We start from the raw sequence: 25,707 nt of genomic DNA, 5'->3' as shown, positions 1-25,707 counted from the left end.
ATGAGCAAAATTTGATAAGGTTGTCCCATTCCAAAGTGTCAAATGTGTGTTGTTTTGCGTACATCAATCAGCAAACATTGACAAGGTTTTCCCATTCCAAAATATCAAATGCCTACGATTGTGGAATGGGAAAGGTTTGCCATCAGTTTGGACACTAACATGGCACCTCATGCTAAATAAACCAGCTGCTCTTTTTGTGCAATTCCACAAAAATCAACCAAATTCGCGCGTAGCTTGTATGTTTTTGCCTTTATATGTTGTTGTCGGTGTCGTGGGAACGGGGGTACCCAGACTTGCCTGCCTGCAGCCCATGGCGTGGCTCCGTTAGTGACCTGGTACGACCCAGCTTTAGCAACGACAGCTCAAGACCCTCGCGAGGGGCCAATGCTCGTGAGGCAGACGACACCAAGACCTCCCTGGGGGCGGCCTCGCTAGGTTGGCTCTTGACGAGCGGAGATATCAAGGCAAGATGCACCTCGCGAGGTTCACATGACGACTAAGGCCAGGCGGGCGCCAGCGGGCGCAGTGTACTAGTTTCCCCTTTGGTGCTAAGGAGGCAAGCGCAGGCGCGGAGTCCCGAGCAATCAAGCAAAGGTTACCATCTTGGTGTAACAAGACCAAGACTGCCAGGACGACATGACAGAGGTCATCGCGGAGCCCACCGCAGCATCACCACTAGAGCCTTTTGCAGGCGAAGACTACTTTTGTCAGGATAGCTTGTACTAGTTGTCCCCCTTCAAATTTGGCCGTTGTGGGATCCCTTCCCGCCTTACATTTGGGAAGAGGACCAAGGCCACTATAAATAGGACTTAGCCACCACCATAGAAAGGGGGATCATTCAGATCATCCTCTCATCCACCAGCTCATCGAGCTCAAGAACACCTCACCTCATGAGGCTGTTCCACCACTGTACTAGTTCATCCTCAGCCCCTCGAGGCAATCCACCACAAAGCTGGAGTAGGGTATTACACCGCAAGGTGGACCGAACCAGGATAAACCGTTGTGTCCGTTGTCCCTTGGGTTCATCAAGCTAGGCCGTGGAATCATCGAGCAGGCAGATAGAGAGGGGAGAGTTCTTCACACGCACCCTAGTGTTTGAACCTCTCAAGGGTCTGCGGAACCCTGAATCTGACATTTGGCGCCCCAGGTAAGGGTGCGTCAAAGCCTCTCTTCCATCGGTCGACCCGCCGCCGCTCCACCGCCCCCATGGTTGATGCTTGTCCAGCCCATGTCGAGCGTCGGGCCGCTCTTGCCGCTCACGTCGCTCAGACATTGCCCATTGGAATACCTCCCCGTCGTTCTCCATCACCCGTCGTTCTCCTTGCAGCACCCCTCCGTGAGGCGAGATGGACGCACCACCACCCCATCGCTGACTCTGGCTGGCTCGTCGTCTCACGCTCGTCGCGGGCCGGCGAACGCGCAGGCTGTGCTGCTCATGGCACGCGAGCTCCTGAGTTACCACCCCGTCGATGACTTCTATGAGGACTAGCTGGACCGTATCGCCGAGCTTGTCAGCGCGGCTGGGGGCTCCCCTGCACCATCCCTCTTGCTGCCTCGCCTGCCGTCCGCTGAAGGGTGACGTAGCCCATGGAGCACCTCCGCCACCTCCCCGTTGATACGTCTCCAACGTATCTACTTTTCCTAACACTTTCCTCTTGTTTTGGACTCTAATTTGCATGATTTGAATGAAACTAACCCTGGACTGACACTATTTTTAGCAGAACTACCATGGTGTTGTTTTTGTGCAGAACTAAAAGTTCTCGGAATGGAACAAAACTTTGCGAGGAATTTTTATATAATATATAAGAATTTATGGAGCCAAGACCTACCGGAGAGGGGCCCCTAGGTGGGCACAACCCACCAGGGCGTGCCCCCCTCTCCTAGCGCACCTAGGTGAGTTTTCCCTACCTGGTGGCCCCGCAGACCCTGAAACCGATGCTATAAAATCCTATTTTCAGAGGAAAAAATCAAGGAGAAAGAATTATCATGATCCACAAGACGGAGCCTCCGCCAAGCCCTATTCTTCCTCGGGAGGGTAGATCTGGAGTCTGTTTGGGGCTCCGGAGAGGGGGATCTTCGTTCTCCGTCATCACCAACCCTTCTCCATCGCCAATTCCATGATGCTCCCCACCGGGAGTGAGTAATTCCTTCGTAGGCTCGCTGGTCGGTGAGGAATTGGATGAGATTCATCATGTAATCGAGTTAGTTTTGTTAGGGCTTGATCCCTAGTATCCACTATGTTCTTAGATTGATGTTGCTATGACTTTGCCATGCTTAATGCTTGTCACATTGGGCCCGGGTGCCATGATTTCAGATCTGAACCGTTTATGTTATCACCATTATATTCATGTTCTAGATCCGATCTTGCAAGTTATAGTCACCTAATACATGTTATGATCCGGTAACCCCCGAGTGACAATAACCGGGACTTCTTCTGGTGATTACCGTAGTTTGAGGAGCTCATGTATTCACTATGTGTTAATGCTTTGTTCCGGTTCTCTATTAAAAGGAGGCCTTAATATCCCTTAGTTTCCAATATGGACCCCGCTGCCACGGGAGGGTAGGACAAAAGATGCCATGCAAGTTCTTTTAATATAGCACGTATGACTATTTACATAATACATGCCTACATTATATCGATGAACTGGAGCTAGTGCCGTATCACCCTAGGTTATAACTATCACATGATGAATATCATCCAAAAAGTCACCAATCCAATGCCTACGAATTTCCCATAATGTTTCTGCTAAGTACTACCACTATCATCACTGTTACACTTGCTACAAAATTACTGCTATCACTGTTACTGTTACTATTGCTACTGCCACTACTATCAAAACTATCATATTACTTTGCTACTGATTGCTTGCTGCAGATAATTAATCTCCAGGTGTGGTTGAATGGATAACTCAGCTGCTAATACCTTCAAATATTCTTTGGCTCCCCTTGTGTCAAATCTATAAATTTGGGTTGAATACACTACCCTCGAAAACTGTTGCGATCCCCTATACTTGTGGGTTATCAAGACCTTTTTCTAGCACCGTTGCTGGGTAGCATAGCTATATTTGTTGAGTAATTTGGGATTATTATCATATTTTCACTATGAAGAATCTGAAGGATCCTAAGACTAAGATATTTCCCTCAAAGACGAGGGGAGGTAAGGAACTGCCATCCAGTTCTGCTTTAGATTCACCTTCTGTTATGAGTAAACTTGCAACACCACCACATGTTATCAATTCCAATATGTCACAAGTTATTGATGATGCTACTTCTACTATGAATGATGCTTATGATGATGCTAGTACTTTGCTTGTTAATGATGATGTGCCACTTGGTGAATTTCTTGATGAACAAATTGCTAGAGTAATACAACATGATGTTGTTGAATCTGATGATGAGCTTGAAACTGAAACTCCTGAAACACCTGCTAGAACTAGCCCTCCTAGATATGAATTGCCTAAGGTCCCGGAAGGTTATGTTATGAGTAAAGAAACAACTAGAGATATTCTTGCTTGTAATGATAGAGATGATCTAGAGAAATTACTACACAAGTATAAAGAACATTCTGTGAATGCTAGAATAAAATGTGATCCTAAGTTTTCTACTTCACCTATCTTTATTAATGATAAGGATTATGAATTCTCTGTCGACCCAGAGTTAATTAGTTTGGTTGAATCTGATCCTTTCCATGGTTATGAAACTGAAACTATTGTGGCACATCTTACTAAGTTCAATGATATAGCCACCCTTTTTACTCATGATGAGAAAGCTCGCTACTACTTTATTCTCAAATTATTTCCTTTCTCATTAAAGGGTGATGCTAAAGCTTGGTACAATACTCTTGCTCCTGGTTGTGTGCGTAGTCCCCTGGATATGATTTATTACTTCTCTGAAAAGTATTTTCCTGCTCATAAGAAACAAGCTGCCTTGCAGGAAATATTTAACTTTGTGCAAATCAAAGAAGAGAGTCTCCCACAAGCTTGGGGGAGGCTTTGCCAATTACTTAATGCTTTGCCTGATCATACACTTAAGAAAAAAGAAATACTTGATATCTTCTATAATGGACTAACCGATGCTACTAGGGACTTCCTAGATAGTTGTGCTAGTTGTGTTTTCGGTGAACGAACTGTTGGACAAGCCAAAGAATTATTGAATAACATATTGAAAAATTATGATGATCGGACTATTCCTGAACCACCGCCTAAGCCCACTTCAAAGAAGAGGGTTATATTATGTCTCAATCCTGAAGATATGCAAGAGGTAAAGAAATCTATGAAGGAAAAAGGTATTAAAGATTAGGATGTTAAAAATTTACCTCCTATTGAAGAAATTCATGGGCTTAATACACCACCACTGCCTAAGTTGGTAGAGGTAAATTCTCTTATGAAGTTCAATGATAATGATAATCCTCACAATATGCATCCTAGCCAATGCCTTTATGAGTTTGAAAACTACATTAGAAAACAAGATCACTTCAATGCAAATGTTATGAAACAGTTGAAATACAATTCTGATATGATTGCTCGCTTGAGTGAATTGTTATTTAGAATTTCAAATGATGTTAGAGGTGTTGGGAAGCATGCTTCTATGGTTCAAACCCAGTTAGAACAAGTTGCTAAACCTCAAAGATAGTTGCTTGATGAAATGAATAATAATATGCATGACTTTGCTGTTATAGTTGCAACTAGAGGAGGTAAAATGATTCAGGAACCACTTTATCCCGAGGGACACCCAAAGAGAATTGAGCAAGACTCACAGAGAGCTAACACTAGTGCACCTAGTTCTTCTAAAAAGAAAAAGAAGAAGAAAAAAATGATAGGACTTTGCATGCTCTTAGTGAACCTGAAATAGAAAAAAAAACTGACAATAATAATGAAGTTTCTATCTCAGATGCTGAAACTAACTCTGGTAATGAACACTCAACTAGTGATAACGAAAAAGATGATGTTGATGTTCATGAAGACTCTCAACAAAATAATAAAGAACTAGACAATGATGTTGAGATAGAACCATATGTTGATCTTCATAACCCACAACCTAAGAATAAAACATATGACTAAAGAGAGTTTGTTGCTAGAAAACATGGTAAAGAAAGAGAACCATGGGTTCAAAGACCTATGCCTTATCCACCTAAGTCAACTAAAAAGAATGATGATGAAGAATTTGAATGATTTGCTGAAATGCTGAGGCTAGTCTTTTTGCGTACTCACTTGACTAATATCCTGAAAATGCCTCCTTATGCAAAGTATATGAAAGACATCATCACAAATAAAAGAAAAATACCGAAAGCTGAAATCTCCACTATGCTTGGTAATTACACTTTTAAACATGGAGTACCTAAAAAACCTGAAGATCCGGAAATAGCAACTATAACTTGCTCTATCAAAAAGAATTATGTGAAAACTGCTTTGTGTGACTTAGGAGCTGGTGTTAGTGTTATGCCTTTCTCTTTATATAAAAGACTTGATCTGAATAAACTTACACCTACTGGAATATCTTTGCAAATGGCTGACAAATCAACTGCCATACCTATCGGTATCTGTGAGGATGTGCCCGTTGTTGTTGCTAATGTTACTATTTTGACTGACTTTGTTATACTTGAGATGCCCGAGGACGACAATATGTCGATTATCCTTGGTAGACCCTTCTTGAATACTGCAGGGGCTGTTATTGATTGCAATAAAAGCAAGATCACTTTTCATATTAATGGTAATGAGCATACGGTGCACTTTCCGAAGAAACAATTCCAAGTGAATGGTATAAATGTTACTGAAAAATCTCCGACAATCACTATTGGAAGTTTTTAAATACCTCTACCTACTGTCAAAAAGAAATATGAAATGCTTATTGTTGGGGACACGCCTATCCTCATTGATGTAACTTAGTGATTTACGAAAGTTCTTCGGTTTCATGCTAATCGAAAGTGGTTGCTAGTAAGACCTGATCAACCTTATTAATGGATCATTTTTGAACGGTATGAAGTTGATGAATTTAGTAAGCACTACTTTTTGTACCTACTTTTTATTCTTTGTTTTTATTAGTTAAATAAAATAAAATGCCATGTTTTGTCTGTTTCTGGTTTTCCCGTGCAATAAAAAATGACCCAAAAATAAAAGTTCTCAGAATGCCCTGAAAATTTAATACAAATTTCTGAATATTTAAGAATTTTTGGTGCAATAAACATCAGAGGGAGGTGCACCAGGTGGGCACAACCCACCTAGGCGTGCCAGCACCCCCAGGCGCGCCCTAGTGGGTTGTGGTCCCCACGTGGGCCCTCTCACTTATCTCTTTACACCACATCATCAATTACTTCCAGAAAAAAAAAATCCATTGCTCTCTCCCGTGTTCTTCAGCTCAAACCCACAGATTTCAATCTCTTTGCTCGAAGCTCCATTTCCGAAACGGTTTCGAGGGATTGTTGCTTGGTATGTGTGACTCCACCGTTTGTCCAATTAGTTTTTGTTTTAGTGGTTTATATTTTGAATAATTAGCTACTCTTGGTGTTGTTGTAGATGTTCTTGCTTGTAAAATTCTTAGTGTTCTAAGTAGTTTGAATGCTTGCTATGGCCTCTATGTATCCCTATGAGTAGTTGGTATCATTCTTGTGAAGTTTTATTGAGAAAATTTTGTGGGCTAATAAATTTCAGAATTTTTTTCATAGGAAAACCATGAATTTATTTAGAAAATTTGGCTCCAAGAAGAACTCCAAAGGTGTTATTCGGGAGCCATCTGATAGTGATCTCCATCCTTGGAGGTTGGCGGAGGTACGGCCGTGCGAATGGCTGCACACCCCATTCCTGGAAGAGGGTGGAATCCTTCAGGAGTTCATGCAATATGCTACGAATGCCAGCCTCACCGACTTCATTGCAGATTAGTGTGAACAGCACCAAATCCTCACAAACATTTTGGTTCAGAGCTTTACTTTCCTGCCTAGGAATAATCCTCTTGAAGTTAGCTTTGATTTATATGCTGAAAACCATGAGATACCACTTACTGAATTTTGTGACATTTGCATGATCCCTTCTGATGGGAGCTTAGCCGAGCCTAGGCCGGCGGAGTTTGACCGTTTTTATCACACTTTAACAGTGGGAGATGAGAGAGGGGTGTCGGCCTTCACTTCCACTAGCATACGATTTCCTGTAGTGCATTATTTTGCTTTATTTATCGCTAAGTGTTTACTTGCCAGGGAAAAAGTGGGTGCGCTCAACGCACCAGACTTTGCTGTTTTACGTCGTGCACTGGAGGGCGACAATACTTATAGCTTGGGAGCTATTGTGGCTCATCGCCTCCACATTAATAAATCCAAGATTAAAATGCATGGTTGGATTTTTGCTACTCGTTTGGCAGCTCACTATAATGTTGAGATACACCATCATGATTACCCTCTGAGCAAAGTTTACCTAGACCGTGCAGCCATGGATCACCACCATTTCACTAATAAAGAGTCTCCTAACATCCCTGTTCCATATAACTTGGTTTTCAACGTCATCACTCGTGATATTATTCCATTGCCTGCTCCTTCTTTGTTTGATTCTGTTGCCAGGGGTGGATATAGGATTATGCCTGCAGACATCATCGCCTACCAGAACACTCAGGCTGCTCCAGAGGCAGATGAGGAGCCTCAGCAATGGTATCAGTGGATGCCCGCTCCTCAATACCCCAACTAATATCCAGGCTTCTAATCGATTAGCAAGTTAGGACAAAAGCCTAAGCTTGGGGGAGTACATGTTTCTCACCGACATTACATTCATGTCCATTTATTTTCATCTATCGATGTTCACACTTTTTCATTGTATCATCCATGCTTAGATTTATTTTTCTTTCTTTCTTCTTGTCTGTTTGAAAAACTTTAGAAACCCCCCCAAAAAATTAGTTGTAGCTAGTTTACTTTCCATGCATTCTTAGCTATAATATTAAAAAGAAAACCCAAAAAGATTTCCATGTTCTTCTTTTGCTTGTTGGGAGCTTCCCTGTGTAAATAGTTTTTCTCGTTTTTGCTTTTCTCTCTTATTTGCTTGCTCAAGAAAACCTAAAACTCCAAAAATATTTCAGTGTGTTTCTTTGAATTTCTTTTCCTTCTTTTATTCGAGTTGTACCAAGGATAAGACCACGATGAAAATGTTGAGTGGCTCTCATATGAATAATTGTTGAACTTGTAAAGAGCACATTTTACCTTGTCTTGTCCTGTTGAATAAAATGTTCGCATATTCTAGTTTAGTCCATGGCACTCTTGAACTATTATTATTTTCATATCGTTCGGTCGTGCAAGTGAAAGGCAATAATGACGATATTCGATGAACTGGCCGTGGCAGAGAGAAACTAGTATGAATTCAACTTGTTTTGTTTGTGTAAATATGTTTAACCTAGTATCCATGATTCAGCCCATTATGATTGAACATGTTTGCAATGACAATTAGAGATTATAGTTTCTCATGCCATGCATGTGTAGCTAGGAGTGGATAATGATTTATCTTGCATATCAATATTGCGTTAAAATGATTGTGATGCAGTATGATGATATGGTATCCTCCTCTGAATGTTCGAGTGGCTTGACTTGGCACATGTTCATGCATGTAGTTGAATCAAAACGAACATAGCATCTATGCTATTTATGTTCATGGTGTTCATATCCTACTCATGCTAGTGTCCAATGTTACTTATGCATATTGCATGATCATGATCGTTGTTGCTCTCTAGTTGTCCGCTTCTCAATCTAATTGCTAGCCTTCACATGTACTAAGTGGGGATTCTGCTTGTACATCAAAAACCCTAAAGCCAAAGTTATTCCAGATGAGTCCACCATACCTACCTATATGCGGTATTACCCTGCTGTCCTAAGAAAATTTCCATGTGTGTAACACCCCAGATGTAACATTCCATCATTGTAACTCCAACTCTTGCCATTTCTGGCTATGTGATATGTTATACCCTTCGTGGTTGGGTTTTTGCCCTCGTTTTTGCATTTTTTTTCATGTCATGCATTTCATCTCATGTCATCATGTGCATCTCATTTGCATCTGTGTTCGTCTCATGCATCCGGTCATTTTCCCCGTTGTCCGTTTCAAAATCCGACACTCACACATGCACCCATTGCACCTCTCAGATCTTGTTTCGTGAGCGTGAGAAAAACATTCTCAGAATTGGCCGCGGTTTGTTGAGTGGCCTTAGTACATCACCGGCAGGCCGCCTGTCAAATTTTGTTCCATTTGGAGGTCGTTTGATGCCCCAACGGTTAACCGGGTAACCACAAAAACCCATCTCTCTTTGCAGCGTAGCACCACTCCACAACAGCCCATTAGCCCATCTAAACCCCCTCCATGCTCTCTGTCATTGGATCACGATCATGTGGGCGAAAACCGCACCTCATTTGGACTCTCCTAGCTCCACTACCTATAAATAGACCCTCTCCCCCGAAATTTGTGGATCAAACCCTAGCCACCACCTCCTCCGCGCCGCCGGACACGTCCGTCCTTGCCAGATGCGTCCGCCATTGCCGCCCGCACCAATCATAGTGCGCCACGTGGTCTCCTCCCGCTCACACCGCTGCCGACCCACCAGGCCCGTGCGGGGCCCTCCCGGCCCGCATGCGCCGCCGCTGCCAGGAGCCATCTGCCGCCTCCTCGCGCGCACCGACACCGCCGCCCGGTCGCCGACACCGCTCCACCGCACCACAATGCCGCCCCGCCGTCCGGTCAACGCGCGCGCCCGCGCCACCCATCGCCGGATCTGGCCCCCACCTCGTTGGCGACCTCCCCCGTGAGCTCCGACGGCCGCCTCCCTCAACTCCGACGAGATCCGATGCTGCCTCGGTGCGTGTGCCGAGGAACCCTCGATCTCGCGGGGTAAAATTCCTCTAACTCTTGAAATGTTTCTACCTCATGTGCACCAGTTTGACCTGCCATATCTCCATGCTCGTAGCTCCGATTTGCGCATATGTTATACCGCAACGTTCGTCTCGTGATGCTCTTCATGTTAGTGTCATTTGCATGCATGTTACTATCCATATTGTTTCCTTAATCTTTGTTGCATAAGTGCTAAATGATTCTGTCTGCTGGAATCCATCATAATTTGCTGATTTGTTATTTTCATAGCATTTTGTGTGTGCATCCTTCGAGCATCAAGTCTACATGTTTTGGGAGCACCTTCATGCCATATTTACAGTGTGCAAGCCTTGTATTCTTTATGAGCCCTATGGTGACTAGCACAAGCATGCAAAGTAGGCTACATGATGTTGTTGTTTTCAGACACTTAGTTTATGCTATGTTGACTTGTTGCCACAAGTAGATCCATGCATATTTTGGAGAAGTTCAGTAAGAGTGTTGAAGATATGGTTATGCTCTATCCATTCATGCCTCCAGTTGTAATTATGGGGAAGTGTAGCTTGTCATTACCATGCTCTACTTTTGCTAAATATTGATGATGTCAGTTTGTTAACAGGAAGTTCATTTTTTTCCATGTGTTCTGCTAGTGTTCCATGCACCCTATGAACTTGCTCTTGCCATCTTTAGCTTCATAATTGTGTCTACTTAATGTTGGTTACCTTGTTATGCCATGAAATGCTTTATGGTGAGTGGCATGAGCTTGCAAAGTTGCTACCATGAATCTGTTTTTGCCATGCTATGTTTTTGTACTAAGTCTGAAACTGTTCATATCACTTGCCATGTTTGCATTGATGCTACCATCTTTTCTGTGCATCTTTGACTAAAGTTCAGTAAGCGAGTTTGGTTCATTGCCTTTAGTACTAGCATGCCATGCTCTTGTTCGCCATGTTATGATCCTATAGCATTTAGTTTACTAGCTCTAAACATTGCTACCTGATGTTGTTTATGCCATGTTTAGTATTTTCACCAAGTCTGTAACCTGATTGTCATTTGCATTTTTGCCATGCTGTTTTAGGCTTGTTCTAGTGAGTTCTAGCAGGAGCTCAGTGTTCATGACTTGTAGAGCTTCACCTGTACTGCACTGCCATGTGCTTTGTTGCTTTGTTGGAGTGTTGTAGCATAGTTTCTTGATGCATTTTAAGTGCTATGATGCTGTTAAGCATAGTTTTGCATCGTTCTTGTTTTGCTCGTCATTTGCAAACCATGCGTCCGTTTTCGGTGATCCTTATATCAATTTCGATCGAAATCACTCCATCTTTCCAGTGGCATGCTTGGTTTGCCAAGTTGATGACATGGTCATACTTTCCCTTCCGGAGTACCCTTATGCATTGCACATCATATCTTGCATTCCATGCCATGTCTTGCATCATGTTGCTTGTGCATTGCATCGTGATTGATTGTTGTTCCGTTGCTTGTGTTATTGCTTTGGGTAGAGCCAGGAGACGGGTTTGTGAATGAGGATCCTGTAGAGTACGTTTACAAGGAGCAAGCTTTCGACAACCGTGAGAACTTTGCAGGCAAGATGATCATTACCCTCGATATCACTCATATCTTTGCTTGCTAGTTGTTTGTTCTATTGCTATGTTGCGCTACCTACCACTTGTCTATCATGCCTCCCATATTGCCATGTCAAGCCTCTAACCCACCTTCCTATCAAACCGTTGTTTGGCTATGTTACCGCTTTTGCTCAGCCCCTCTTATAGCGTTGCTAGTTGCAGGTGCCTTGCAGGTTGTTCCATGTTGGAACATGAATATGTTGGGATATCACAATATCTCTTATTTAATTAATGCAAGTATATACTTCGCAAAAGGTGGAAGGCCTGGCCTTTTGCTCGGTGTTTTCTTCCACTCTTGCCGCCCTAGTTTCCGTCATACCAGTGTTATGTTCCTTGATTCTGCGTTCCTTACGCGGTTGGGGTTATGGGACCCCCTTGACAGTTCGATTTGAATAAAACTCCTCCAGCAAGGCCCAACCTTGGTTTTACCATTTGCCTAATAACAACTAAAATTTTCCAAGGGAGTAATTAACCCGGGGATTATCTTAATTCAACCCCCCCGGGGCCAGTGCTCCTCTGAGTGTTGGTCCGAATCGGGCAGCCTACGGGGCCACCTTGGGGAAACTTGAGGGTTGGTTTTACTCGTAGCTTGTCACATCCGGTCTACCCTGAGAACGAGATACGTTCGACTCCTCTCGGGATTTGTCGGCACATCGGGCGGTCTTGCTGGTCTAGTTTTACCATTGCCGAAATGTCTTGTAACAGGGATTCCGAGACTGGTCAGGTGATTCCGGGAGAAGGAATATCCTTCGTTGATTGTGAGAGCTTGCGATGGGCTAAGTTGGGACACCAATGCATGATAGAAACTTTCGAGAGCCGTGCCCGCGGTTATGTGGCAGATGGGAATTTGTTAATATCCGGTTGTAGAGAACTTGATAGTTGACTTAATTAAAATGCATCGACCACGTGTGTAACCATGATGGTCTCTTTTCGGCGAAGTCCGAGAAGTGAACATGGTTGGGTTATGTATGAACATAAGTACATCAGGATCACTTCTTGATCATTTCTAGTTTACGACCATTGCATAATTTCTCATCTTACTCTTGTACTCGTATGTTAGCCACCATATTTGCCTAGCGATTGCTGCAACTCCACCTCATAACCACATCCTACCCATAAGCTTAAATAGTCTTGATCTCGCGGGTTTTGAGATTGCTGAGTCTTCGAGACTCACAGATACTACCAAAACAGTTGCAAGTGCCGATGATACCAGTGCAGGTGATGCCACCAAACTCAAGTGGGAGTTCGACGAGGACCTTGGTCTTTACTACGTGTCTTTTTCGGATGATTGATACGGCTCCAACGTATCTATAATTTTTGATTGTTCCATGCTATTATATTATCAACCTTGGATGTTTTATATGCATTTATATGCTATTTTATATGATTTTTGGGACTAACCTATTAACCTAGAGCCCAGTGCCAGTTTTTGATTTTTCGTTGTTTTTGAGTATCGCAGAAAAGGAAAACCAAACGAAGTCCAATTGACCTGAAACTTCATGGAACTTATTTTTGGACCAGAAGAAGGCCAGGAAGTAAAAGAATTGGGCCAGAATAGTCTCAGGCTACCTACGAGGGTGGGGATGCGCCCACCCCCTAGGCGCGCCCCCTGCCTCGTGGACAGCCGGAGACCCCCCTGACTTGTTCCCGACTCCAACACCTCTTATATAACGCAAAACCTCCAAAAAATAACCTAGATCAGGAGTTCCTCCGCCAGAAGCCTCCGTAGCCACCGAAAACCAATCTAGACCCGTTCCGGCACCCTGTCGGAGGGGGGAATCCCTCTTCGGTGGCCATCTTCATTATCCCGGCGCTCTACATGATGAGGAGGAAGTAGTTCACCCTCGGGGCTGAGGGTATGTACTAGTAGCTATGTGTTTGATCTCCCCCCCTCTCTCTCTCGTGTTCTTGAGTCGGCACGATCTTGATGTATCGCGAGCTTTGCTATTATATTTGGATCTTATGATGTTTCTCCCCCTCTACTCTCTTGTGATGAATTGAGTATTCCCTTTGAAGTTATCTTATCAGATTGAGTTTTTAAGGATTTGAGAACACTTGATGTATGTCTTGCATGCGGTTATCTATGGTGACAATGGGATATCACGTGATCCACTTGATGTATGTTTTGGTGATCAACTTGTGAGTTCTGTGACCTTGTGAACTTATGCATAGGGGTTGGGACACGTTTTCGTCTTGACTCTCCGGTAGAATCTTTGGGGCACTCTTTGAAGTTCTTTGTGTTGGTTGAATAGATGAGTCTGAGATAGTGTGATGCATATCGTATAATCATACCCACGAATACTTGAGGTGGCATTGGAGTATCTACGTGACACTAGGGTTTTGGTTGATTTGTGTCTTTAGGTGTTATTCTAGTATGAACTCTTGAATAGATCTATCGAAAAGAATAACTTTGAGGTGGGTTTGTACCCTACCATAATCTATTCGTTTGTTCTCCGCCATTAGTGACTTTGGAGTGACTCTTTGTTGCATGTTGAGGGATTGTTATATGATCCAATTATGTAATTATTGTTGAGAGAACTTGCACTAGTGAAAGTATGAACCCTAGGCCTTGTTCCAACACATTGCATTACCGTTTGTGCTCACTTTTATCATTAGTTACCTTGCTGTTTTTATATTTTTAGATTACAAAAACCTATATCTACCATCCATATTGCACTTGTATCACCATCTCTTCGCCGAACTAGTGCACCTATACAAGTTACCATTGTATTGGGTGTGTTGGGGACACAAGAGACTCTTTGCTATTTGGTTGCAGGGTTGTTTTAGAGAGACCATCTTCATCCTATGCCTCCCATGGATTGATAAACCTTAGGTCATCCAGTTGAGGGAAATTTGCTATTGTCCTGCAAACCTCTGCACTTGGAGGCCCAACAACGTGTACAAGAAGAAGGTTGTTTAGTAGACATCAAGCTCTTTTCTGGCGCCGTTGCTGGGAAGGTTAGTGCTTGAAGGTATATCTTTAGATCTTGCAATCGAATCTTTTAGTTTCTTGTTTTATCACTAGTTTAGTTTATAAAAGAAAATTAAAAATGGATTTGAGGATACGTCATATGCTTCATCTTTTTAATGTCTTTCATAAAAATAGGGATTCCGATAATTGTGCTAAAGTGTTAGAAGAAGAATGCATTAGAATGTTTGGCACTAAATCTTTGGATGATGAGCATGATTGCAATGTTGTTAGTATGAATTCTTTGAATATCCATGATGCTAATGATATGCAAAGCCACAAGCTTGGGCATGCTATGTTTGATGAAGATGAAATTTTTTATCCCCCAAGTTTTGATGAGCAAATTTATTTTGATGATACCATGCCTCCTATTTATGATGATTATATTGATGTAAGTGGGTTTGGACGAGTGTCAACTTTAGGAAGTAATGATCCCACTATTTTGGAGGGTGTTTAATCTTATTGTGATAATTATGAAAGTGGGTTTGGAGAGGTCATGACTTTAGTTAATGCTAATCCCACTATTTTGGAAGAGTGTCAACTTTGCATACTTGTAGATCATGAAAGGAATGCTTTATGTGATAGTTATATTCTTGAATTCATTCATGATGCTTCTGAAAATTATTATGAGGGAGGAACATATGCTTCTAGGAATTGCAATAATATCAAGTTTCCTCTCTATGTGCTTAAGGTTTTGAAGTTATGCTTGTTTTCCCTCCTATGCTAGTTGATTATTGTTCCCACAAGTTGTTTGCTCACAAAATCACTATGCATAGGAAGTGGGTTAGACTTAAATGTGCTAGTCATATTCTTCATGATGCTCTCTTTATATTTCAATTCTTATCTTTTATGTGAGCATCATTGAAATCATCATGCCTAGCTAGGGGCGTTAAACGATAGCGCTTGTTGGGAGGCAACCCGATTTTATTTTTGTTCCTTGATTTTTTTCCTGTTTAGTAATAAATAATTTATCTAGACTCTGTTTAGATGTGGTTTTATGATTCTAATTAGTGTTTGTGCCAAGTAGAACCTTTGGGAAGACTTGGGGAAAGTCTTTGCGATCTTGCTGTAAAAAATAGAAACTTTTGCGCTCACGAGATTAGCTTCCATTTTTTACTGGAGAGTGAGATTAGGTTGATTATGTTTGCAGATGATTAATAGACAAATTATTCAGGTCCAGAAATTTATTTTAGAATTTTTGGGGTTCCAGAAGTATACGTTTGATCCAGATTACTACAGACTGTTCTGTTTTGACAGATTCTGTTTTCATTGTGCTGTTTGCTTATTTTGATGAATCTATGAGTAGTATCGGAGGGTACGAACCATAGAGAAGTTGTAATACAGTATATATTACACCAATATGAATTTATAATGAGTTCAAAACATTACCAAAAGTGGTGATTTATTTTCTTATACTAACGGAGCTTACGAGTTTTCTGTTAAGTTTTGTGTTGTGAAGTTTTCAAGTTTTGGGTAAAGATTGATGGACTATGGAATAAGGAGTGGCAAGAGAATAAGCTTGGGGATGCCCAAGGCACTCCAAGGTAATATTCAAGGACAACCAAGAGCCTAAGATTGGGGCTGCCCCGGATGGCATCCCCTCTTTCGTCTTCGTTCATTGATAACTTTACCTGGAGCTATTCTTTTATTCACCACATGGTATGCGTTTTGCTTGGAGCATCATTCTATTTTCTTTTGTTTTGCTTGTTGTTTGAATAAAATACCAAGATCTGAAATTCTTAAATGTTAGAGAGTCTTCACATAGCTGCATAATTATTCGACTACTCATTGATCTTCACTTATATCTTTTGGAGTAGTTTGTCGTTTGCTCTAGTGCTTCACTTATATCCTTTTAGAGCATGGCGGTGGTTTCATTCTATAGAAATTATTGAACTCTCATGCTTCACTTATATAATTTTGAGAGTCCTAAACAGCATGGTAATTTGCTTTGGTTATGAAACTAGTCCTAATATGATAGGCATCCAAGATGGGTATAATAAAAACTTTCATATAAGTGCATTGAATACTATGAGAAGTTTGATACTTGATGATTGTTTTGAGATATGGAGATGGTGATATTAGAGTTGTGCTAGTTGAGTAATTGTGAATTTGAGAAATACTTGTGTTGAGGTTTGCAAGTCCCGTAGCATGCACTTATGGTAACCGTTATGTGACAAATTTGAAGCATGTGGTGTTTCTTTGATTGTCTTCCTTATGAGTGGCAGTCGGGGACGAGCGATGGTCTTTTACTACCAATCTATCCCCCTAGGAGCATGCGCGTAGTGCTTGGTTTTTGATGACTTGTAGATTTTTTCAATAAGTATGTGAGTTCTTTATGAGTAATGTTGAGTCCATGGATTATACGCACTCTCACCCTTCCATCATTGCTAGCCTCTTCGGTACAGTGTATTGCCCTTTCTCACCTCGAGAGTTGGTGCAAACTTCGCCGGTGCATCCAAACCCCATGATATGATACGCTCTATCACAAATAAGCCTCCTTATATCTTCCTCAAAATAGCCACCATACCTACCTATTATGGCATTTCCATATCCATTCCGAGATATATTGTCATGCAACTTTCCACTATTTCATTTATGACACGCTTCATCATTGTAATATTGCTTTGCATGATCATGGAGTTGACATCGTATTTGTGACAAAGCCACCACGCATAATTTATCATACATGTCACTCTTGATTCATTGCCCATCCTGGTACACCGCCGGAGGCATTCATATAGAGTCATACTTTGTTCTAGTATCGAGTTGTAATCTTTGAGTTGTAGATAAATAGAAGTGTGATGATCATCATTAATAGAGCATTGTCCCAAAAAAGGGAAAGGGCAAATAAAAAAGGCCCAAAAAAAGAAATAAAAAGGGAGAATGCTACTATCCTGTTTTCCACACTTGTGCTTCGAAGTAGCACCATGATCTCTATGATAGAGTCTCTTGTTTTGTCACTTTCATATACTAGTGGGAATTTTTCATTATAGAACTTGGCTTGTATATTCCAACAATGGGCTTCCTCAAATGTCCTAGGTCTTCGTGAGCAAGCAAGTTGGATGCACACCCACTTAGTTTCTTTTATTGAGCTTTCATACATTTATAGCTCTAGTGCATCCGTTGCATGGCAATCCCTACTCCTCACATTGACATCAATTGATGGGCATCTCCATAGCCCGTTGATTAGCCGCGTCAATGTGAGTCTTTCTCCTTTTTTGTCTTCTCCACACAACCTCCGTCATCATATTCTATTCCACCCATAGTGCAATGTCCATGCCTCACGCTCATGTATTGCGTGAAAGTTGAAAAAAGTTTGAGATTACTAAAGTATGAAACAATTGCTTGGCTTGTCATCGGGGTTGTGCATGATGGGAGCATTTTTGTGTGATGAAAATGAAGCATAGCCAAACTATATGATTTTGTAGGGATGAACTTTCTTTGGCCATGTTATTTTGAGAAGACATAATTGCTTAGTTAGTATGCTTGAAGTATTATTATTTTTATGTCAATATTAAACTTTTATCTTGAATCTTATGGATCTGAATATTTTTGCCACAATAAAGAAGATCACATTGATAAATATGTCAGGTAGCATTCCATAATTGTAACTCCAACTCTTGCCATTTCCTGCTATGCCATATGTTATACCCTTCGTGGTTGGGTTTTTGCCCTCGTTTTTGCATTTTGTTCATGTCATGCATTTCATCTCATGTCATCATGTGCATCTCATTTTCATTCTTGTTCGTCTCATGCATCCGGTCATTTTCCCTGTTGTCCGTTTCAAAATCCGACACTCACACATGCACCCGTTGCACCTCTCAGATCTCGCTTCGTGAGCTGGAGAAAAACGTTCTCGTAATGGGCCGAGGTTTGTCGAGTGGCCTTGGTACGTCACCGGTACACCGTCTGTCAATTTTCGTTCCATTTGGAGGTCGTTTAATGCCCAAACGGTAAACCGGGTAACCGCAAAAACCCCTCTCTCTTTGCAGCCCAGCACCCCTCCACAACAGCCCACTAGCCCATCTAAACCCCCTCCATGCTCTACGTCGTTAGATCACGATCGTGCGGGCGAAAACCACACCTCATTTGGACTCTCCTAGCTCCCTCTACCTATAAAAAGACCCTCTCCCTCGAAATTTGCGGATCAAACCCTAGCCGCCGCCACCTCCGGCCGCCGGACGCATCCGCCGCCGCCGCCCGCACCAATCGTAGCGCGCCATGTAGCCTCCGCCCGCTCCCACCGCGGCCGGCCCGCCAGGCCCGTGCGCGCCGTCGCCGCCAGGAACCGTCCACCGCCTCCTCACGCGCCCCGACGCCACTGCCTACCGTCGCCACCGCCGCCCAGTCGCTGTCGCCGCTCCGCCGCACCGTAGCGCCGTCCGGTCAACGCGTGCGCCCGCGCCGCCTCCACTACTCGGCCTCGCTGGCGCCGCCTGTCGCCAGATCCCCCCCGCCCATGTCAGGACCCCGATTCCAAGTCACATCGATCTAGCCGGTAACACCTCATATCACTTTGCGGCCTCACGCACGGTATCCCATGGGTGTCGCCTTACCATGGTCCGGGACCGTTTGCGCCTTTTGGCTCACGTATATGATAGTGTCGCTAGCATCCATATGACAGAGAAACTGGGCCGACATGGCTAGTCGTGAACCCAAAGCGGCACAGACCTATGGAGACAGGCATACATGAATCACATCGAGCATGTCGGTCATCAGCGAGTGATTCCGGGCTGTAGCACTGGGCTAACAGGACTCCGGGGACCCGGGATGTAGCAGGCTAGGCAGGACTCCGGATATCACCGCGTGACATTTCCCCGAAGGGACAGACATAGGAATGAAGTGAAACACATGCCGGCCGGTCAAGTGTCCTGAACAGTAGTGCTGGGCTAGCAGGACTCCGGTGAACCGGGCTGTAGCGGACTACTATGGCTCGAGAAACACTAGACTACATTTCCCCATAAGAAAGGCTTCCAAGGATAAACAACTAGATTGTCGGATCCCACTCATACCAAGCATTTCAATCATACACAATATGCCCGATATGAGTACATACAACATGGCATCACAACAAAACTCTACAACTCAAGTACTTTATTTAAAGGCTCCCGAGAGCCATACATAACATGTTCATACAGATAGGGGTCACATGACCCGACACTCAAGTCATACAATCATACAAGCACATGCGGAAGCAACTAGTCTGAGTACAGACACTAGAAAGAAAGAAGGCTTCTCGAAGCCTGTTTATCTACATAGGGCCCTCCATGGCCAGGATCACCACCTGGGTGGCTAGTCACTCGTCGACGTCAAGGTCTACATAGAACCCATTGGAGGGGGCGGTGTTGTCGTCTGAAAACAGTAATTAAGCAAACATGAGTACAAAGGTACTCAGCAAGTCTTACATCAGAACCTAATATACATGCTCATTCTCAAGAAGGTGGTGGGGTTATTGCAGCAAGCCAGCTTTGACTCTTGGCTAAGCTATCCTACGGAACTCCACTAGTAAAATAGTTTTCGCACACGAGTCCACTACTCACCAACACAATACTCCACCGGGGATCCTCTCTCGTCATCCTACGAGAGGGCCATCCTCGGTACTCACACTTATCTTGAGACTTTTAATAGTATCCATTTAACTTGTCTATGAACTGGATAGGCAACCAAGTAGTCCTTTACCGCGGACACGGCTATTCGAATAGTTTTATACCCTGCAGGGGTGTACTTCTTCATACACGCTTTCACCACTTACCGCCGTTTACACGACATGTACTCGGCAACCTTCAAGCGGAAGCTCAGCGAGGGTGTCGGCCATGGCCTACGTAAACACTTAAGTCTCTAGTCCAGGTTTATCGCCTATCCAGGTTCCATCCGCAGGGAGTCCGGCCGAGGTTTCCACTTACAGCCCCAAACGATGTGAACAGGGTTCCCAAGACACCAAACGGGTGACTCGGTACACCGTGCCACGGTGTATCTACCGCAACATAGCCCACCCCTAGGGTCAGCGCTACGCACTGCCGCCAACACATAACCTACAACACGAGAAACTATTTGCAACTCCTGGACAGAGTACTAAGGTATTTAAGAAGCCGAGAGGGTCAATTAAGGATCCCAATGCATGGTAGTAGCTGAATCTTAAATCACACATACAGATCTCAGTTCTTAGGGACGGCCTCAATGAAACAACCCACCATGTACTCCTACATGGCCTCTCATCGATACCTTTACCAAAACATGTTCCACACATCCCTCACGTTACCGACATAAACATTTCACTCTATCCCATCACCTAGATGAACCAGACCTGACACAACTCTAAGCATAGCAGGCATAGCAAAGTAGGAATCACATACATGGCTCAATCAACTCCTACTCATGCTAGTGGGTTTCATCTAGTTACTATTGGAATGGCAGGTCATGCAGAGGATAAGGGTTCAACTACTGTAGCACACAGCAGTTTGTAACGCGTTGTCTTAATGCAGTAAACAAGAGCAGAAGCGGGAACATGGGTTGTATCAAAATGATCAATGGGTTGCTTGCCTATTGTAGAGGTAGTAGCGTACTGCCCTTCAGACGGATACTCAGGGTTATCCTCGGAGGCAGAACCTACCACGAAAGACACACTAAACATAATCAACACATGGCAATATGCAACAATATGATGCATGCTATGACATGGCAAGATGAAAGTGTTTTGGCCTAATGCAAGCTAAAACAGAAGGGTATAAACTCATTTGAATCAAAGATTCAAATATTAGCTCATTAAACATGGCCTTATTAGTGCATTACCTTATTCTGCTTAAACAGCATGGTTAACTTGTTTTGTCATGCATGAAACCATTACAGATGGATAGACTGAATTGTTCTGATCAGTTTTCATATATAAATCTTTGCATTTGGAGGTATGGTTGATTTTCTATGATTTTTAGAAGTTTTGACTATTTTCTGGAATTTCCTATTAAAGAATAAATCTAGTAATTGAGTTAATGCATCAGCACTGCGTCACTGTGACGTCAGCGGGTCAAAGGCGCGAGCCCAGGTCAAACCTGACTGGTGGGCCCCTTCTGTCAGTCTCTCAGCTAACTAACAAAGTTAGTTAGTGTTTAGTTAGCACTAAACTGGGTTAGTTAGGCTCTGGGCCCACATGTCAGTGAGAGAGGGTTAGTTAACAACGTCATTAACCTCTAACAGAGTGATTAGCTCTAATTTAAACTAATCTGAATTAGTTAGGATCCGGCCCCACCTATCAGTGTCTCTGGCGGAGTCAAACTGGGGTCAAACCCCTGGTCAGCGGGGTTAATCCCGCCGGCGTTGAGTCGCCGACGAGGCCGAGACGGCGGAGAGCTTCGGAAATCGGCCACAGGCTACCAATTCGACCGCGGTTTGGTCCTACGCGTAGCTGGGGCTCCTGCGCATCTAGTGGGGCAAGTGGGAGGAGCTGGGGTGGAGCGAGCTTGCCGGAGTCGAGCTCGTGGCGGCGGCCGGAGCTCGGCCGTTGGTGGTTTTGCTACTGCAGCGAGCTAGCGGGGAAACGGATGCACTAGCGAGGCGCTACGAGGTGCAATGAGTGCGTTAAGCACCCGCGCTTGACCAAATGGCCACCGGAGTGACGCCGGCGTCGAGCTCGCGCGGCGGCGTGCTACGGTGAGCAAGGGGGCGGCGTCTACGGCGAGCAAATGAAGCAGAGAAGAGGGGGATCGGTAGAGGAGCTCACGGCGGTTGAAGGACGCGTCTCAGCGGGCTTGGGGGAGGTCGGTCGTCGTCGGGGCGTTGCTGGCGATCTCGGCGGACCGAGGAAGAAGAAGGCGTCAGGAAGGCGCTTGGAGGCGTCTGGCGTCGCGTGAGTCGACGAGGAGGCGTGGACGATGGAGGCGGAGCTCACGGGCATGTCAGGGAGGCGAGGGGGTGGCTCTGGTGACAACTACGGCGAACGGCAGCGAGGATCGCGCTAGGCCATCGCGGGAGAGGGTGAGGGAGACGAGGGGGTGGCTTTGGTGACAACTACGGCGAACAGCGGCGAGGATCGCGCTCGGCCATCGCGGGAGAGGGTGAGGGAGACGAGGGGGAGAGAGGGGAGGAGTGCAGGGAGGTGCTGGGCATCTCCGTGGCGCTCGGATGGGGACGAGGAGGTAGCAGGAGGTGGAAGCAGGAGGTGGCCGCGGGAGCACGCGCCGACGACACGCCTCTGCCTACTGGCAGAGGTGGGTGACGACTAGCACAGGCCGGGTGGGCCGGGCCAGCACAGGTAAGGCCAAGGTGGGCTTCTCCCTCTCTCTCTTTTTCTGATTTGTTTTCTTTTTCTATTTAACTGCAACTGTTGGGCTTTATTAAAAATACTAAAATGTTTCCAAAAATCCTGAAAATAATTGTGGGCTCTGTTTAGAATATTTCCAACAGCAAACATTTATTTCTAGAATTATCTGAGCATTTAAATTATTTTATAGCATTTAAATGCCCAAAATCAAATACTTATGATTTAATTCAATGACCTTCTATTGACCTAGAAAATTGTGCACCAATTTTGCTAGAGGTTCTAACCCATGACAAAGAGGGCGAACTTTTTAGAAGGGCATTTCAGGTTCATTGAAAATAATTTTAGTAAACCCTAGTTGTTTCCAGGGGGTGTTGGGGGTTCTGTCATCCCCATTTCAAACTTAAAAGGAAATTAAACATGATGCACACTCTAATGCTTGAACTAGCTAGGGTGTGACAACTCACCCCCACTCAAAAGAATCTTGTCCCGAGATTTAGGATCCTCCGGAAAGAAGGTGGGATACTCGAGTCGAAGACGATCCTCCCTTTCCCAAGTGGCTTCTTTCTCGGAATGGTGTGACCATTGAATCTTGAGAAAATTGATATTACGACGTCGAGTGGTACGCTCGGCTTGATCAAGGATACGAACGGGATATTCCCGATATGAGAGGTTATCTTGTAGATCAAGCATTTCGTGGTCCACTCCACGGATAGGATCCGCGAAGCAACGCCTAAGTTGAGAAACGTGGAAGACATCGTGAACTCTGGAAAGATGCGAAGGTAGTTCCAATTGGTAGGCAACTTCTCCCCATTTGGCAAGAATGCGAAAGGGTCCAATGTAACGAGGAGCCAATTTGCCTTTGATACTGAAACGATGGGTTCCCTTTAACGGAGTAACCCGAAGGTAAGCCTTCTCGCCGACTTCATAAGTCATAGGCTTATGTTTACGATCATATTGACTCTTTTGACGAGATTGGGCTGTTTTCAATTTCTCACGAATAATGCGAACCTGCTCTTCTGCTTCCTGAATCATATCCAGGCCAAAGAGTTGTCTTCCCCCGGTTTCTGACCAGTTAAGAGGCGTTCGACATTTTCGTCTATAGAGAACTTCGGAAGGAGTCTTGCCCAAGCTAGTTTGATAACTATTGTTATAAGCAAACTCCGCGAATGGAAGGCATTTCTCCCAACTCATTCCGAACGAGATGACAGAAGCTCGGAGCATATCCTCCAGAATTTGATTAACTCGTTCTACTTGACCACTTGACTGAGGATGGAAGGCGGTGCTAAAGGAGAGATGAGTTCCCATAGCATTTTGGAAACTTTCCCAAAATCGAGAGGTGAAGAGACTCCCACGGTCTGAGTTAATTTCCAATGGAACACCATGAAGAGACACTATTCGGGAGATGTATAAATCGGCTAGCTGGCTAGCGGTGATACTCTCACGAACAGGTAGAAAGTGGGCTACTTTGGAAAGACGGTCGATCACGACGAATATGGCATTATTCCCTCTCTTGGTCCTGGGAAACCCAGTGATGAAATCCATACTGATTTTATCCCATTTCCACTCAGGAATAGCCAAAGGTTGAAGGGTGCCAGCAGGCCGTTGATGCTCTGCTTTAACACGACGACAAATGTCACAATTAGCAATGTATTGAGCGATTTCTCTCTTCATCCTAGTCCACAAAAACCTCTGGCGTAAGTCTTGATAAATTTTAGTACTACCGGGATGAATGGTGAGAGGAGATTCATGAGCTTCCTTAAGGATCAACTAGCGTAGATGTTGTTTCTTAGGAACCACCAAACGATTCTCGAAGAAGACAGCACCTCACTCATCCATGGAGAAACATTTAGCAACTCCGCTAGCGATGTTTACCTTTATCCGGGATATGTCCTTATCATACCGCCGGGCGGTTATGATTTGATCCATAAGGTTAGGTTTCGCCACCATGGTGGATAGAAAACCTCGAGGAACAATGTGATGATTAAGCTTACAAAATTCCTCATGGAGAAGTGGTTGACTTTGTTGTAACATCAGGTTGTTACAATAGGACTTACGACTTAGCGCATCAGCCATGACATTGGCCTTGCCCGGGGTGTAAGTTATTCCTAAGTCGTAATCCGAGATCAACTCGACCCAACGTCCTTGCCTGAGATTCAAATCTGGTTGGGTGAAGATATATTTCAAACTTTGGTGATCGGTGAAGATCTCGCAACGATTACCGAGGAGGTAATGTCGCCAAGTTTTGAGTGCATGGACTACAGCTGCAAGCTCTAGATCATGCGTGGGATAATTTTCCTCATGTGGGTGTAATTGCCGTGAAGCATAGGCAATTACCTGACGATCTTGCATGAGTATGCAACCTAGTCCTTGTCATGAGGCGTCGCAATAGATAATAAAGTCCTTGGAGAAATCTGGTGGTACGAGTACGGGAGCTGATGTCAGGCGTCTTTTCAGTTCCTGAAAGCTGAACTCGCACTATGGAGTCCACTAGAACTTTTTATCTTTCTTGAGGAGTTCAGTTAGAGGTTTAGCAACCTTGGAGAAATTCTCGACGAAGCGGCGGCAATAGCTCGCTAAGCCAAGGAAGCTCCGAACTTGCTTGACCATCTCAGGTGGAGTCCAATCAAGGATGGCTTGAACTCGCTCGGGATTGACAGCAATACCCTTACCAGAGATTACATGGCCTAGATAGGTCACTTCTGGCAACCAAAATTCACACTTGGAGAATTTGGCATAAAGGCGATGCTCTCGAAGTTTCATCAATACCAGCCTTAGATGTTTAGCATGTTCCTCTTCAGTCTTGGAGTAGATGAGTATGTCATCGAGGTATACTACGACAAATTTATCCAAATACTCCATGAAGACCGAGTTCATTAACCGGGAGAAGGTGGCTGGGGCATTGGTTAAACCGAAGGACATAATGGTGTACTCGTATTGGCCATAACGAGTAACAAAGGCCGTTTTGGGAATGTCCCCGTTTCTGATTTTGATTTGATGGTAGCCCAACCTCAAATCCATCTTGGAAAAGACTGAGGATCCAGCGAGCTG

This window comes from Triticum dicoccoides, chromosome 7A (assembly GCF_002162155.2).
Source record: "Triticum dicoccoides isolate Atlit2015 ecotype Zavitan chromosome 7A, WEW_v2.0, whole genome shotgun sequence".
Lineage (NCBI taxonomy): Eukaryota > Viridiplantae > Streptophyta > Magnoliopsida > Poales > Poaceae > Triticum > Triticum dicoccoides.
Note: the sequence above shows the minus strand (reverse complement) of the source record.